We start from the raw sequence: 14,842 nt of genomic DNA, 5'->3' as shown, positions 1-14,842 counted from the left end.
CCGACTGCCTCCAGAATAGAGCAGTTGGGCAACCCCTCAGGGTTGCTGCCAGAGTCTGTCCGAGAAAGGCTGTCGAGACCGGAAGTTTCGTGGACCCCTTCGGCCTCTGGGCTAGCATCCATTCTGTCCCCTTCTGCCTCTGGGGGAAGAAAAGCCCTGAGTGTCCTTGGAATACTGAGACTTCCGAAACCACATCTTCTTTTGCCCTCTCTGGTTCCGGGAAAAGGACCTTTGAGGGTTAGAGAAGCAGATCCTAATGGCAGACAGTGTCTTCCGGTCCTTCTCACACTAGACTAGTGTCTCTTTGATGGTCTTACCAAACAGAGTCAAGCCGTCATAAGTGGCATTGGCAAAGGACACCTTAAAGGGTTCAGTAAATTGGCACAACCTGAGCCAGGCGTTATGCCTCATGGACACACCGGACCTAGCCACTCCTTCCATTACATGGGAGAGGAGTTGCATGGACGTATTCGATGCTGCTCTCAAAGTGGCCATTTTTGTGGAGAACAAAGCCTTGTCCTCCTGCGACATGGACTTGGGTGGAGACTCCTCCAGCTCCTTCATCAGGTCGCGCTGGAGTCTCATGACATGGGCCAAGTAATTCAGTGCCCTTATTGAAAAGGTAGCTGAAGCATACACCTGCTTCCCTAGCCGGTCCATCGTCCGAGACTCCCAGTTAGGAGGGTGGACCGAGGAACTTTCCTGAGATAGTTCCCTCTTTGTGGCTGCTGCTACCACCATGGCGTCCACAGGGGAGCCCTTGTTCCAAGAAGGCCTGTTTATAGGGGGACTCAAAACCTTATCGGGGCACTTGGGGATTGGCTCCATGGTATCAGGTTCCTTCATGCCCACGAGGTGATCAAATCCACTAAAGCATCCATGGGGGGGGCACCCAAGACGTAGACGGACCCGTGCCGAAGGCCTACAGAAACACAGAGTCATCAGAGGAGGGCTTGGGGGCAGACCAACCTCCCCACTGGCGCAGGATCTCCATGATGTCTCCAAAGGAGACATCATTGGGAGGTGACCTTGGGGAGCCCTCCCCCTCATCTAAGTCTGTGTCCTCGGTTAGGGACACAGGGGAGTTCAAGTGCCTCCTCTTACATGTATGCTTGCAAGGCACATCTACCGTGGCGCTCTCCGGGGAGTGCTTGCAAGCCATCTGGGGGAACTGTCTGTGACCCTTCGGGTACGGGCTGTCCCTATGGTAAGATGACAGGGACCGAGGGGGCAGTCAGGGGCCTCAATCTGACAGATAGGACCCATTCTACCACATCGAATGCTGAAGGAAAGTGAAAGTCCTGTGAAGCCAATAAGGAAGATGGTCTTCGCCGGGTCCGATGTGATAATCGGAACCGGACCCCGAAGTAGCCGGAGCTCCGAGAGAGGAAACCTGGACCGACAACTTCAGAGCTGATGGTAAAGGTTCCACTTTCTCTGATTCGACCCCCAGACTACAACTCCGAGAGCAGCTTGAATCTGAACTGGTCGGATTCAAGGTGCTCCAGACAGCTGCCGGCATTGAGGACGCAAGGACCGTCGGCGCCGACGCCCCAACCAAGGCCAACCTCGGATCCGAGAACTCTGAAGTAGAAGGTCAGATTGGAAAAGGAGTAATATGCCGAAAAAAGGAAGCAAGCTGCCCCCTCCTGAGAAAGGGGGGCTGGCAAGACCCCCATCTAGATCTGCGTATGGATAAAGCGCCTCATCATCTTATCCAGATTCCATGGTTAAGAGAGACCGGGTGGACAGACGAGGCCACAGACTCTGACCTAGCTGGTCGGGAAGTTTTGGCCCAGGAGACTGAGCGTGCCTCCTCTGGCACCGGGGAGAACCTCGGAGATCGGAGCACAGGGGAATCACAGATCCGAGCAGATTTACTGGATGACGCGAGGTCCGGAGACCTCTTCCTCTTTTCCTTCATCCTCGACGCTCTCTGCTGCTCTCTACCCCTCCTCTGCTCCACTACCACAGGCTTAGAAACGGGAGTCTGAGTCCCAGCCTGGGAAGGAGGGGAAACCATAGGCAGCGAAGCGGGAGAGGCAGCCATGGCAGCCACCGTGACTGAAGCTGAGGATGAGGAGGGAGGATCAGTGGCAGGAAGAAGCCCCTTAAGGGCCAGCTTGGCCTGTCTTTCAAAGCCCGGGGGTTGAACCCTACACAAATGGCACAGTCAACATTAAGGTGGGCCACACCTAAACACAGTACACACAGAGTGGGGCCATCCACTGGGAAGAGCTTATGGCCACACGCTCTGCAGCACTTAAAAATAAGTTTTTCAGCCATGCTAGGGAAAGAAACAAAAAAAACTTTCCACTTAAAACTTTAACACACACCCACTCAACACGCACAAACTGACTAAAAGAGGGGGAGGGGCACACAGACAAACTACACTATCTAATAACTACTAGAAGCCTACACACGATGCCAACGCGATGGGAGGGGAGAAAGGGTACCTATGCTAATCTAATAAAACAATTAAGAAACTTACAATCCAAGAAAAATACCCTGCTAACTGGAGCTCCACAGACATGATGCTTTCACAAATCGCGGCAAACGAGATCTGGGGATGGAAGGCAAGGGAGGTGTATTATGGGTAAGGGGAGGAGTCTGGAGCTCGGAACTGATGCTAGTAATCTTTGCCGACTCGGATCCAATACAGATCCTTATTCCCAGAGGTTGAAGATCAAATAAAGTAAACTACTTCAGATATAAACTGTTATGTTTTTTTTAAACACCGAGTATGTCACAGTCTGTTGCTTCAGTTTTTTATAAGGGAATGTTACTAATATAACAGTCTACCATCATTTTCAAAATCCTGTGAGCTACAATTTCCAGAGATGGGAAGGCTGCAAAGAGAGCTATCATTTGGCTTTGAAGAGAGTTTCTAGGCCTGTGAAATTACAATGTGGACAACAAAAGATTAGCACTGTAAGCCTCTATGTATTAACTGGTGCCTTCAGACTGAGCTGTGTCCATCTCTTTGTGGTTGCATGAGGTGCCTGGTGCAGGTTTATTGAGGTTTAAACATTTAGTTGCACTCTTTGTAACCTCAAAGACTTTAGCACTCCAGGCTTACCATGTCAAGAACTACTACTTTAAAGTTCTCACAAATTTTTACTCATCATTTCAGTAATGCAGTCTATCCACTCTAGCTTCTACCACCCCCTTCTTTTCCCTTCGATCTTTGCCACCATCTGTGTCTTCTCTTGTGAATCCTGTTCCTTGCATTATTTGGATAAAGTTTTTGAGTTTAAGTTTTACTATCAAGTCTTCCAGTAAACCGGATTTATTTCTTTAAATATACTGGCTTAGTCAATCTTGTTGCAGTCAATGGAATTCTGAAATGTTTTCTCCAACACTAGAATTAAAAAACATTAACTTTCCAGAGTATAGTTCTACTTGTCCAACTTTCACAGCTGTAAGTTACTGCTGAGAAAACCACAGCTCTGACTACACACACTTTTGTTACTATGCAATTTTTTCTTCTACCTCCAAGAAAAACATTGCCACACTCCAGACTACCTCTAACAACAACTGCAGATTCACTGCAAACTCGCCTCTCTGTGAGCATAGGGTTCATAGGTAGGTACTAGGCTATTGGCCCTAGGGCCTATATAAGCCTAGCCAAATGGTACCCTGGCTTTTGCCACCAAAGAAAATTATTTTCCTGTGCCCCTGTCAAGCAGAGCCACAGAAGTGATCCCCGGGGTGAATTTCCTATCTCCCATCCAATCATCAAGATTTTTCTTGAAGAGTGCTAATGAAGAGCTTTGTTTGATACAGATAGGTAGTTTGTTCCAGAGTATGGGAAGTCTCTGGGACAGGAATCTATCCCTTCAGCATGTTCTGTTTATTGTGGTGACAAGATTTAGGTCCCTAGAGCGTGTAGCTCGGAGGGATTGGGATTTCTTTAAGTGGAGCATGTCCAACAGCTCTGGGTTTGACATAGCTTTGTATGTTAAGCAGAGATTGCCTCCGATAGGCGATATGCGACAGAGTAAAGTTTAAGTTTTTTGAGAAGGTCTGCGTAGGGCATCTGTTTGAGGCTGGTAATCCTCTTTGTGAGGTATTTCTGCGGCCTTTCCAGTTGTTGTAGATGTCTTGTGAGGTACATACCAAAAGGGGCGTTGTACTCTATAATGGGTCTAATGAGTGATGAGTAGAGGGGAACAATGACCTCTTTTTTTCCTGGATGAGAAACCTTTTGTGATGAGGTGTGCCACAGAGAAGGATTTCCTGACTACTGTGACAAAGTGATTATCAAAGGAGAGACTACTATCCACCTGTGCCCCAAGGTCTCTTATCACACTTTTGTGTGTTAAGTAGACTGCCACCTATGTGGTAGTTCATGGGTACAGAGCTTTTACCAAAAGGGATGACAATGCATTTTTTGGCATTGAGCTTGAGGCCATGACTTTGACACCAGGCATCTGTCTCAGTGAGGCCCTTTTGTAGGATGTCCACATCGTTAAGGAGTTTTGATTATGGCTCCTAGTTTGCAGTCATCTGCAAACTTTGTTAGCCTGTACTTCAGAAAAGTAGATACCTAACAGGAGAGGACCTAGGACTGAACCCTGTGGTACTCCACTTGTCACTGGTCTGAAGTTGGATTTAGAGTCTGCTTCTTTCACAGTGTAGGTTCTGTCAGTGAGCCAGTTGGCAACCCATCTTGTGACATAGGGATTTATACCTAGTTTAGTGAGTTTATCTATAATTCCAGAGTCGGGGGGGGGGGTTTCGAAAGCCTTAGCGAGATCTAGACAGGCTGTGTGAACCACCTTAGCCTCATCTACGGCTTTGGTGACCTCTTCAAAGAAGTCTATCAGGTTTAGGAGACATGATCTGCCTTTTACAAACCTGAACTGGGTAGGGTCCAGAATTTGTAGTTACCAATAGATACGTTCCACAGCCTTGCAGAGCAGGCTCGTCAGGCTAATGGGGCGGTAGTTCCCGGGGACCATGGTGGATCCCCCTTTGTGGAGTGGGATAACCGTTGCAATTCAGTGGGCACAAAGCCTGAGGTGAAGCTATGATTGAACATGGTACTTAGGTGGGGTGCCAGTTCGTTCTGTAGGTCATGCAGAATGCAGCCTGGGATGTTGTCAGGTCCCATGGATGCTGTGTTCTTGGCTTTGGAAAGTGTGTTTTTTACCTGTGCAGCCGTGATTACAGGAACTCTGCATTCTTCCTGTATAAATATGGGCCCTCTAGGGGGTGAGAGAGGGGTAAAGTTGCACTGAACCCATCTGCCAGGATGTTGGCAATATCAATTGGTTCTGTATATTTAGTGCCATTGTGCTGCAACTCAGAGCAGATCGGAGTGTTGCCATTGAGATTCTTGACATAGCTATAGAATGCTTTGTGGTTGTCTTTAGAATCAGTGGCAATTTTGTTTTTGTAACTAGCTTTGGAGGATTTTATGAGGGATCTCAGCTTCTTACTGAGGCTGACCACGGAGTTCCTCCAATCATGGGATTTTACTCTTTTTTGCAACAGCTTCTTTCTTCTGTTGTAGAGTTTGTTTATAGCAGGGGACCACCAGATTGGCTTCCTTTTTTTTTTTTTTTTGGAGGATAGCATCTTGGTTCTGTTAGGGATTGCACAATCTATGCACTCATGTAAATGCTTAAAGTGCATTTGTACAGGATTCAGCAGTCGTACCTCTATTGTCCATCAGCATGGGTGTCGTGAAGTTTTCCACTTCTGTCTTAAGAAGCGTGAAGTTGGCTTTGGAGACATTTTTTACAGTGGTTTCCTTAATGGGGGGATGTGGATGTCTAGGGTGATTAGCTTGTGGTCAGATCTGACCAACGAGGAATTGACCTCTGGTGTGGAACACCGGTTGCCCATGTTGGTAATGACCAGGTCTAGGATATTGCTGCCCCTGGTGGGGGTGTGGATAATTTGATCCAAGGTGATGGAATTTATGACTTCCAGAAAACGTTAAGCACAAGAGTTGGTACATGAGTAGTTTTCCCAGTTAATGGTGGGGTAGTTAAAATCGCCCATTATTAGGGTGTTAGGTTGTACCCTAATATTTTCCAGTGTATCAAGAAATGAGGAGTGGGAATTCTGGGGCATAGTGGGGGATCTGTAGCAAGCTACAATTTGGATTGCGGTCTTGCCCAGAGTTAGTTGCACTTGGATAATCTTGGATGCATTATGCTGAGCAACTAGCCTTGAGGTGTGAATATCCTTAATGAATATGGACACACCTCCGCCTTTAGTGTTTCACTCCAGGTTAGGTGGCCGAACGGTGTGTTATGAATTATAGCTTGGTAATGCAGGGGTGCTCTCTGGAGCATTGAACTAGGTCTCTGTCACTGCACAGATGTCGATGTTCTCCATTTTAAGGAGTGCCCTGAGTCAGTGCATTTTGAGGTTTAGACTTCTAGCATTACGTGGCATTACCCTCAGATTTTGCTTGCTTGTACCGGTCACAGTGGTGAATTTGTCATTTGAACCTTGCCTAAAAAAGGCACTATAGGGGTGGCAAGAGCCTTAGCCAGTATCCGGAATCCCAAGGGCAACAGGTACAGGCCATCTCTGGCAAAGCATTGTGGTTTGTCGATCATGTCATCCCAGGCAGACGGATACTGGATCCCCTTAGAATGACACCAGAAGCTTAGCCAATTGAAGTCAAGTCATTTTGTCCTTGTACTGTGGTATCATTATGGGTGATGGCAGGATGCTACTCAGGGCTAGGATCATACCTGCCTGGGCTACAAGATCAGACAGCTCCTCCATGTCTCTTTTCATGTAGTCCAGGGAGGTACAGCTCAGGTCATTCACACCAACATGGACAATGACAGAGTCATATTTGTACTTGTTGTGGAGTGACCAGAGTGCATGCATTATGTGGCAGATCCTGGCACCTGACAGGCAGCTGACAGCAACTTTCTCCTTGTTTAGCCTGGTGAGTGGAACATCAGTGTGCCTGACTATAGAGTCACCTATGACTAGAGTGTTGGGTACGTTGTTATGTCTTATGGGCTGTGGTTGAGTGGCACACTGAGTTTGTGGGCTATGTGTCATTTGGGTTGTGTTGGGGGGTGGAGGTTGCTTTGGAGGTCCCTGTTGCTTGGGTAGATTTTTATTGAGAGCCTCCGTGAATGTAGGTGTTTGTTTTGTGTTTCTGTGTATGTGTTTTGGTGGTGTAGGTTTTGAGGGAACTATGTGATGAGTGTGGTGTGATGCAAGTGTTTACTTCCGCCTCTTGATTGTCTAGTCCAGTCTTGGGTGAAGAGAACTTTGCTTCCAGTTAGGCTATATAAGTGCATCTCTCACAAGTTGTAGTGTTCGGTGGTAGGAGGAGAGGGTTGTCTGTGTACATGAGGCAATTGCTGCATTGCCCCAAGATGCCCAGATTCATCAGGTAGACAGGAGAAAACACTGGGAGCTGACCCTTAGACATGCCTGGATAGGTGCTTATTTATTAAGTACTAAAAACTGTTTTCCTCTAGACAAGTGAGGAAAGTTGAGTGTTGTAGTAATTTGCAGCTTATTTAGTGCTTACAACGAGTTCTGAACAAGTGCTGAGCTAAAAGAAACAGATTTGAGTGCTGAAACTAGAAAACTGGCTAGTTCTAAGAAACAAAATTAAGCTAGAAGGTTCCCTCCAACACAGAAAGACTTGGGGGCTCAGAAGCTTACAAACAGTCCTGGATACAACAAATCTGTATCTGGACTAGACAACTTACAAGAAAGGCATCATTGCATTACCCTACAAAAAGCCAAATGGCTACTCATAAAAGAAAGAGCTGTCCTATTTTTAGGATGGCAACTCTACACATTTACTCCCTTTGCAACCAGATGTCATGAAAAAAACAACTCCTCATACAACCTGAGACACTACTCAAAAGCGACAGCAACTCTCATTGTCCAGGAACCAACTCCATAGCACTGCACATGCTTTCTCCTCTCAGGCACCTACTTTTTGGCAAGCTCTCTCCATTCACATACAGGAAATCAACACTTAATCCGCATTCAGATTGCAACTCAAAGCACTTCTTCATTCAAGCCAAATGGTCCTTCTTCAAAATAGGACACATCACCTAACCTATCTCCTTTCTGAGTCTCCTCTCCTTTCAAAAGATTTTCCGAAGATTGATCATCTTTAGAAACTAATGTATATATTGTATATTACACTCTCCTTGATGGTACATTGCACTCTGTTCATTAGAATGTATATACACAGTTTTTTATATAATTAGTCTGAACTACTCTGTTATTGCTTGTATTTCTGTATTTTTTGTTTGTGAAATGCTTTGTATTTCACCCGGGCTAAGCCTGAAATCAGTCAGTATTGATCAGTGCACCACCCCAGTAGATAAATACAAATAAATAAATGTGACATTTTTGTTCTTTAAAATCTTATCCAGACTTGTCTTAGCTTTCCTTCTAAAAAGTATCTTTCAATTTCATGACTGCAGTTACCGTCTGACAAGATTGTGGAGTCCAGGAAAATAAAATGTCATTGCCTCCAATTTTTCTTTTGATCAGCATTAGCAAACCAGCCTTTGTGGTTTTTACTTTTCTTATTTTTTTTTTATTAAAAAAAATATGGCAGTGCAGGTCTTTCTACCTTTTTGCTAAGTATGTAAAAGTGGTAAAAGATTTGCTTATTATTTATTTATTTAATGCATTTGTTAACCAGGAAAATCTACTGGGCCTAGGGTGAGCCCATTTTCACTAGAGGCCAGGGAAGAAAAGCTCCACATAACATTACTAGTACATACAAGAAAAAGCACAATATACAGTGTATATACAGTCTCAATGCATGGAAATAAATTAAAGATAATTATAGTAGTATAGATCTTCATCAACAGGGTCTTCAAATGTTCCTCACTTTTAGACATCCGCTTGTCTGAGGTTGTTAATATTTCTCCCAGCAATTTTGATTCCAGCATTTGATTTTTCTAGCCTAGAATTTTACAGGTTATATTCAGAATAGAAGCTGATTACGCAGATTGACAATAAATAGCCTTGTCTTGTTCCTTTCCCATCTTGAATCAATAAGTTATTCTACATTCAGTTCTAACTGTTGCTTCTTGTTCTATATACAGATGCCTCATGAGGAAATAAGCTGATACAGTATCCTCATTTCTCCAAGTACTTTTCAGAGTTTGTTAGAGTTCATAGAGTTAAAGGCTTTAGAACAGTCAACAGAGCAAAAGTAATTATTATTAATCAGGAACATCCTTGCTTTCTCCATTATCCAGGGGCCGTTTGTAATTTTATCTCCAGTGCATCGGTTGCTTCCATACCTCCCAACTATCCAGATTTTCACAGAATGTCTAGACTTTTGCCTTATATATTGTGGTCTGTTCCTTATAAAACTTGTGTTATTTTTCTGCCATGTCACTGGGATGATCTCAGGACTGATGTCACTAAATAATTACATACACCTGAGTTTCAGACTTCAAATCCTTCAGAAAATGCATCTTAACACAAATCTTATTATTCTAGCACGTCTGAGTTTAATAGAGCAAATATGTAACATGATGTGAGGTAGTGCCAGCTATGCCAGGAGGAGGGGGAGGAGTGGGGCAGTGGATGTGTAATATATGCCAGCATAGCTACCTGGAGTTTTGTTAAGAATTATATGTCATTTGTATATCAAACTGATTTGTAAAGGTGCTTGTGTTAAATGAACCAACAGTGGGTCCTGCTGGACAAAAAAGAAATACACCTGTATGTCAGACTGTACTGCATCTGTTGAAATGAATGTATTGCATCAGAGGATACTGGAAGAGAAGTTAATGTCAGTCCAGCTAACTTTGAAAAATAACCTGAAATTAAATTACTTGGTATAAACCATAAAGACTGTATGTCACAGATCTGAATGCAGCCATAGATGCAACACCTGAGAAAACAAGGACTAGGAATCTTGTTGCATTGTTCTTAGAGGTGAATTAATTGCTACCCTAGAAGGGTGGAAGTGTTGACATGGTTTTACAGCTTCCAGATGCTGTAATACATCTTAGGAAAGTGCTGTGTATGCATATTGTGACACATATGTGAAAATTCTTGGCTCAGCTTCTAGTAAAGGGGGTAGTGTGGGAACCACAGTCAGGTGACCAGATGTGATGTCATTCTATAACCCACTTCTGAAATTATACTAGATGAGACAGCAGTCTCAGGCCAGACTGTTTGTGAAACCTGATAAGAAATACCATTCACCCACATCAACTTGCCTTGCTCTATTAAGCAAGTAGGAAACAATAATTCTTTAGATCAATCAGGAAAATATGGTGAGATTAGTTAAGAATGTTTTTCTGTATCTGTGCAACTCTTTCCATCTGTGTTAGTTTTAATACTCCCTGTGATTGACTCTGGTGTTTATTATAAATGCATATTCACTATTTTCATGTTTTTTTATTATTTATTATTAAATATATTTAAACTTTTAATTGTGGCTGGTCTTTTTAGGAAACATTTTACCTTTGCGTGCTTATATTTAGTGACACTGTGGCATCATGCTCCTGAAAGTCTTGCTATTCAGTCAACATTACCATTGGTTTTAGTATTAATTTCACTCTATAATTGAATTCCCTGTTGAGAGCCTTAGAGAAGCTGGCTAGTTGCAGTGGAACCTTCCCTGTTGAGAGCCTTAGAGAAGCTGGCTAGTTGCAGTGGAACCACATTATAGCACTACGTCACATTATTGCACATCTATCCCTATTTTTGGGTCACTGTCCCCCCATTATGTTCGGCTTTGTTCATATTTCTTGCATTAAGAGGTTGAGAGCTATGGTCGCTTCTAAAGCGAGCTGCACATCTAGCAGTTCTTAATCCATACACTGCTACAGTCTAGCTTACAGAACCTTGACATCATGTGAAACAAGTACAAATGTTTGTTAATTTCAACACTTTTGCATTGTCCTCTTTAGGATTAGCATGTAAATGGACCTTTTCCAATCTAATGGTTACTGTTGAGTTTTCCAGCTGTTAAATTCTAAACAGCACTGCAACAGCATCATCTGGACAGGCTATAAATAATTCAGCTAGAATGTCATCACTTCCTGCATCCTTGCTGTTAGCAAGGCTTTCTAAGGCCCATTTAATTTCATTGTCCCGGATATCCAACTTTAGATCAGAGAACATACCGTTAACTGCATCTGTGAAATTGGGGGTCCTTCTTGTATAGTTCTTCTGTATACCAGTCACCCTAATATCTTCTGCTTCTATTAGGTCACTCTCATCTTTGTCTTCTATGATGCTCATTTTTACTTAGACGTTTCCCTTAATATCACCACTCATCCTGAACAGATCCCTTGTCCCTCCCTTTCTATTGTGTTCTTCTGACTGGTGCAGATTACTCACAATTTTTCTGCTCTTTCTACGCATATATTTAGCACAGTAATGTGTAATGACTGTAATGTAGATGACCTTACCTTGTACATGAGTTCATTCATTTTAATTGGAAGTATGGCTAAAAAGAAGGAAAGGAACATAAAAGCAAAGCACAGTGTTTTCAACACTGAGTGGACTTGCTGACTTGTCAGGAAAAACAATAATAAGCTGTGCCTTGTCTGCTAAGAAACAATTTCAGTAATAAAATAATATTATCCTTAGAATCTAAGCCTTCAAATTAATCAACATTAAATGCAAATTAAAGAAAAGATAAAGTAGCCAGTCAGGCAGAAAAACTCAGTGGGGAACAGAAAATTTTCAAACAGGTGAGCACTTATAATGACGCTACTACAACAGTTGGCTTTCATATGTAGTTATTTCAATAGAAATTGCAGAGACTATCCTTGGATAGGTGCTAGAAAATTTACCCAAGGACTGCTCCTGCATGTCTAATTGACAGAGGCAGCTCCTAATGGTTTACCCTAATTTCAGGTCTCCTCAAATTATCTAGAGTATGATCCTAATTATTTTCATACTGGTTAATATATAATTATCGACCACTGGATGGGTAAGGCTAATCTAACATTAAAAGGAAAAATTAATTCAAGCAGGAAAAGGAAAATTGTCTAGGCTTAAAAATGGCCTGCAAGGGCAGTTAGCCTAGTATTTACCTGGAAACCTATAACATATAACAGGAGATTTGCTTTGTAAAAAGACTAAGAAATTCAACTGAAGCTGTCTGATGATCATTTTTCTAGGGATCATGAAAAGTGCCAGTATGTGTACATGAAGGTTACTGAACTTTGGTGTTCACCGATTTACAGAAATAAGTACAGACAAAGCATTCTTCAAGAGTTCTGCAAAACTCTGGTGAACAGTAAAACATATATACATGTTACAATATGCTATGAGCTCAGCATTTTTTGCTAAATAATGAACATGAAGAACACTTGTTCTGACTAACATGTTGTTTTGCAGATATTTTTAAAAATTCAGCTTCAACATTCACCCCAGACTATGATAAGGTTGTTGCTGAAAAGAGATGCAGCATTTCATGTTGATTATAAAAATACATTTCCCTTTTGTAAGACACACCGTTAACATTTGCATACCTCTTTAGTAATGTGTCCAAAAATGAAATTAAAAAGATTACAGTACCTGAAAAATAGTGCAGAACAAAGTTTTTTACACAGAATGCATGGATAAATACCCAATAGTAACCGTTTAAAATCATGACATACTGCAACTGTGCCTTGTGTGCCACAAAACATAAGGCACCCAATCTAACAGAAAAAAAAGCTTAGTGGGGAATAGAAAATGTATTCTTAATACACACCTACTCGAAAAAGCATATGGCTAAATATCAAATTTCAAAATTTGAAGTAAAATAGCTGCTGCTAGAAAAAAATCTTTACAGAGGGTGACTTCAGTGTTCTGGACCAGTGGCGATGTGCATCACGGTAACTGATGGACTATAGTGCCGCCATACACATCCCCCTTACAGTTTCTTCTTTTATTCTATGCTATTTTTTAATAAAAAGCTTTGTGAACTATTTAATAAAGATAGAGCCAGAAAGTTGATCCTGTCCATTAGTTACATTCCTGCAGTCTTAACAATGGGTTCTGTGCATAGGTTTTAATGGGCACACCACTGCATGCAAAGTCTAGTGGTGCCATCACCATGGGATAAGTTAACTCGATGGTTTAATACAGAGTGGATTAATTAATAAATAGTAGGAAATGAAATAATGGGAGGGAAAATATACCATGCTGATAGTGTACAAGCCAAGTGTTGAACTGTTCATTGGTGTTTACTAGGCTAATGACCACAGGGGCCTTTTTAAGCCTAGCCATGCATCCCAAATCTCTGACAAGTTCTGATACCCTTGTTAAGTGTGAGCATGGGCCTGGAAGAGGAACCATTTGCAGGTTACCTGTGTCCATTAGAGACATGGGTGCCAAACTAGGAATGAATTTCCGGTTTCCCGTCCAATTGTCCAAGTTGCACTTGAATTGGATTAGGGAGGAACTCTGCTTCACATGGATGGGGAGCCTGTTCCACAGACTGTAGTCTCTGGGATACATACCTATCTCTCCAGCACGTCATATTTATATCACAGGCAAGGTTTAAGTCTTTAGAATGGGTAATACTGGTGCTATCTGTTTTGTGGATATGCATCAGAGTAAGGTTTGACAATGCCCTGTATGCCAAGCATAAATATCCCATAAAAAGCCTGTAGGAGACAGAATACAGGGATAGGGCCTTGAGGCGGTCTGCATACAACATTTTACTTACACCCTGTATTCTTTTTATGAGGAACTTCTGTGGACATTCCACTTGTTGGATATGTCTGGTTAGGTACATACCAGAGGGGACACTGTACTCAATGCTAGGTCTGATGAATACTGAATACAGTGGAACAATGAGTTCCTTGGACCTAGATGCCATACCTTTGTTTATAAGTCGAGCAACATAAAATGATTTCCTCACCACTGTAGACACGTGATGGTCAAAGGCTAGATTACTATTCAAGTGTGTCCCTACGTCCCCGACTACTGGGTCAACTCTAAAGGGTGTGTTGTCAATACGATAGTTATCAGGGATGGATGACTTCCCAAAGGATACTATTATGCATTTCTTGGCATTTAGTTTTAGTCCATGGGTCTGACACCAGTTGTGTGTTTGTCAGTCTTTCCTGGAGAATATTTGTGTCAGCGTGAAATTCAATAACAGCTCCTAATTTGCAATCATCTGCAAAGTTAGTCAGCCAGAGACCACTGACATTGGCCTTGTCTTCGGAGAAGTAAATGCCAAAAAGGAGCGGTCAAAGGATTGATTCCCGAAGGATTCCATTTGTGATTGGCCTCTTTGTAGAGGTGGACTCCCCAATTCTAATTTCCAGGGTCCTGTCTGTGAGCCAGTTGGCTATCCACCGGGTGACATATAGGTTTGTACCTAACCTCTTGAGTTTGTCAACAATGCCTGAGTGGGGTATTGTGTCAAATGCCTTGGCCAGGACAAGGTAGGCAGTATGAATGATTCTGCCCTCATCCAGTGCTTTGGTGACCTTCTCAAAGAAGTCCACCAGGATGAGTAGGCATGATCTGCCCTTGACAAAACCAAACTGGGTTGAGTCTAGTGTCTGGAGATTTACTCTCTCTACTGATCATCTCCATGATCATCTTCTGTTAAGGGACACTTACTGCATGTGCTGACTATGGGGATAACCTTGAAAAAGCAAGTTTCCAAAATAAGGAACAATCTTCTCTGCTGACTTCAATGCCACACTGTAGAGTTATGTTTCACATTTTCACACTCCAATAACATGTAAGTGAAAATAACAAAAAAAAATTAAAAATATACATTTTTAGCTTGAAGAATTACTTAATTACCTCCCTCAGAAATCTACCTCTGTGAACCTTGAGTGCTTTCGTCAGAAGAATGGGGGCCCTCTCTACTTTCCAAGTTATGAAGGTCTGATCT

At 42.7% G+C, this 14,842-nt stretch overlaps 1 protein-coding gene across 1 annotated transcript in view; it reads right to left on the bottom strand.

Moving 5' to 3' along the window:
* CHAC2 (ChaC glutathione specific gamma-glutamylcyclotransferase 2) overlaps window positions 1-14,842 on the bottom strand; it is a 319,548-nt gene that overhangs the window by 124,673 nt on the left and 180,033 nt on the right. The gene's annotated exons all lie outside the window — the stretch shown is intronic.

This window comes from Protopterus annectens, chromosome 1.part2, assembly GCF_019279795.1.
Source record: "Protopterus annectens isolate FY-2018-M chromosome 1.part2, PAN1.0, whole genome shotgun sequence".
NCBI classification, from domain to species: Eukaryota; Metazoa; Chordata; order Ceratodontiformes; family Protopteridae; genus Protopterus; species Protopterus annectens.
The sequence above is the reverse complement of the archived record's forward strand: the minus strand, read 5'-3'. Positions and strand labels throughout refer to the sequence as shown.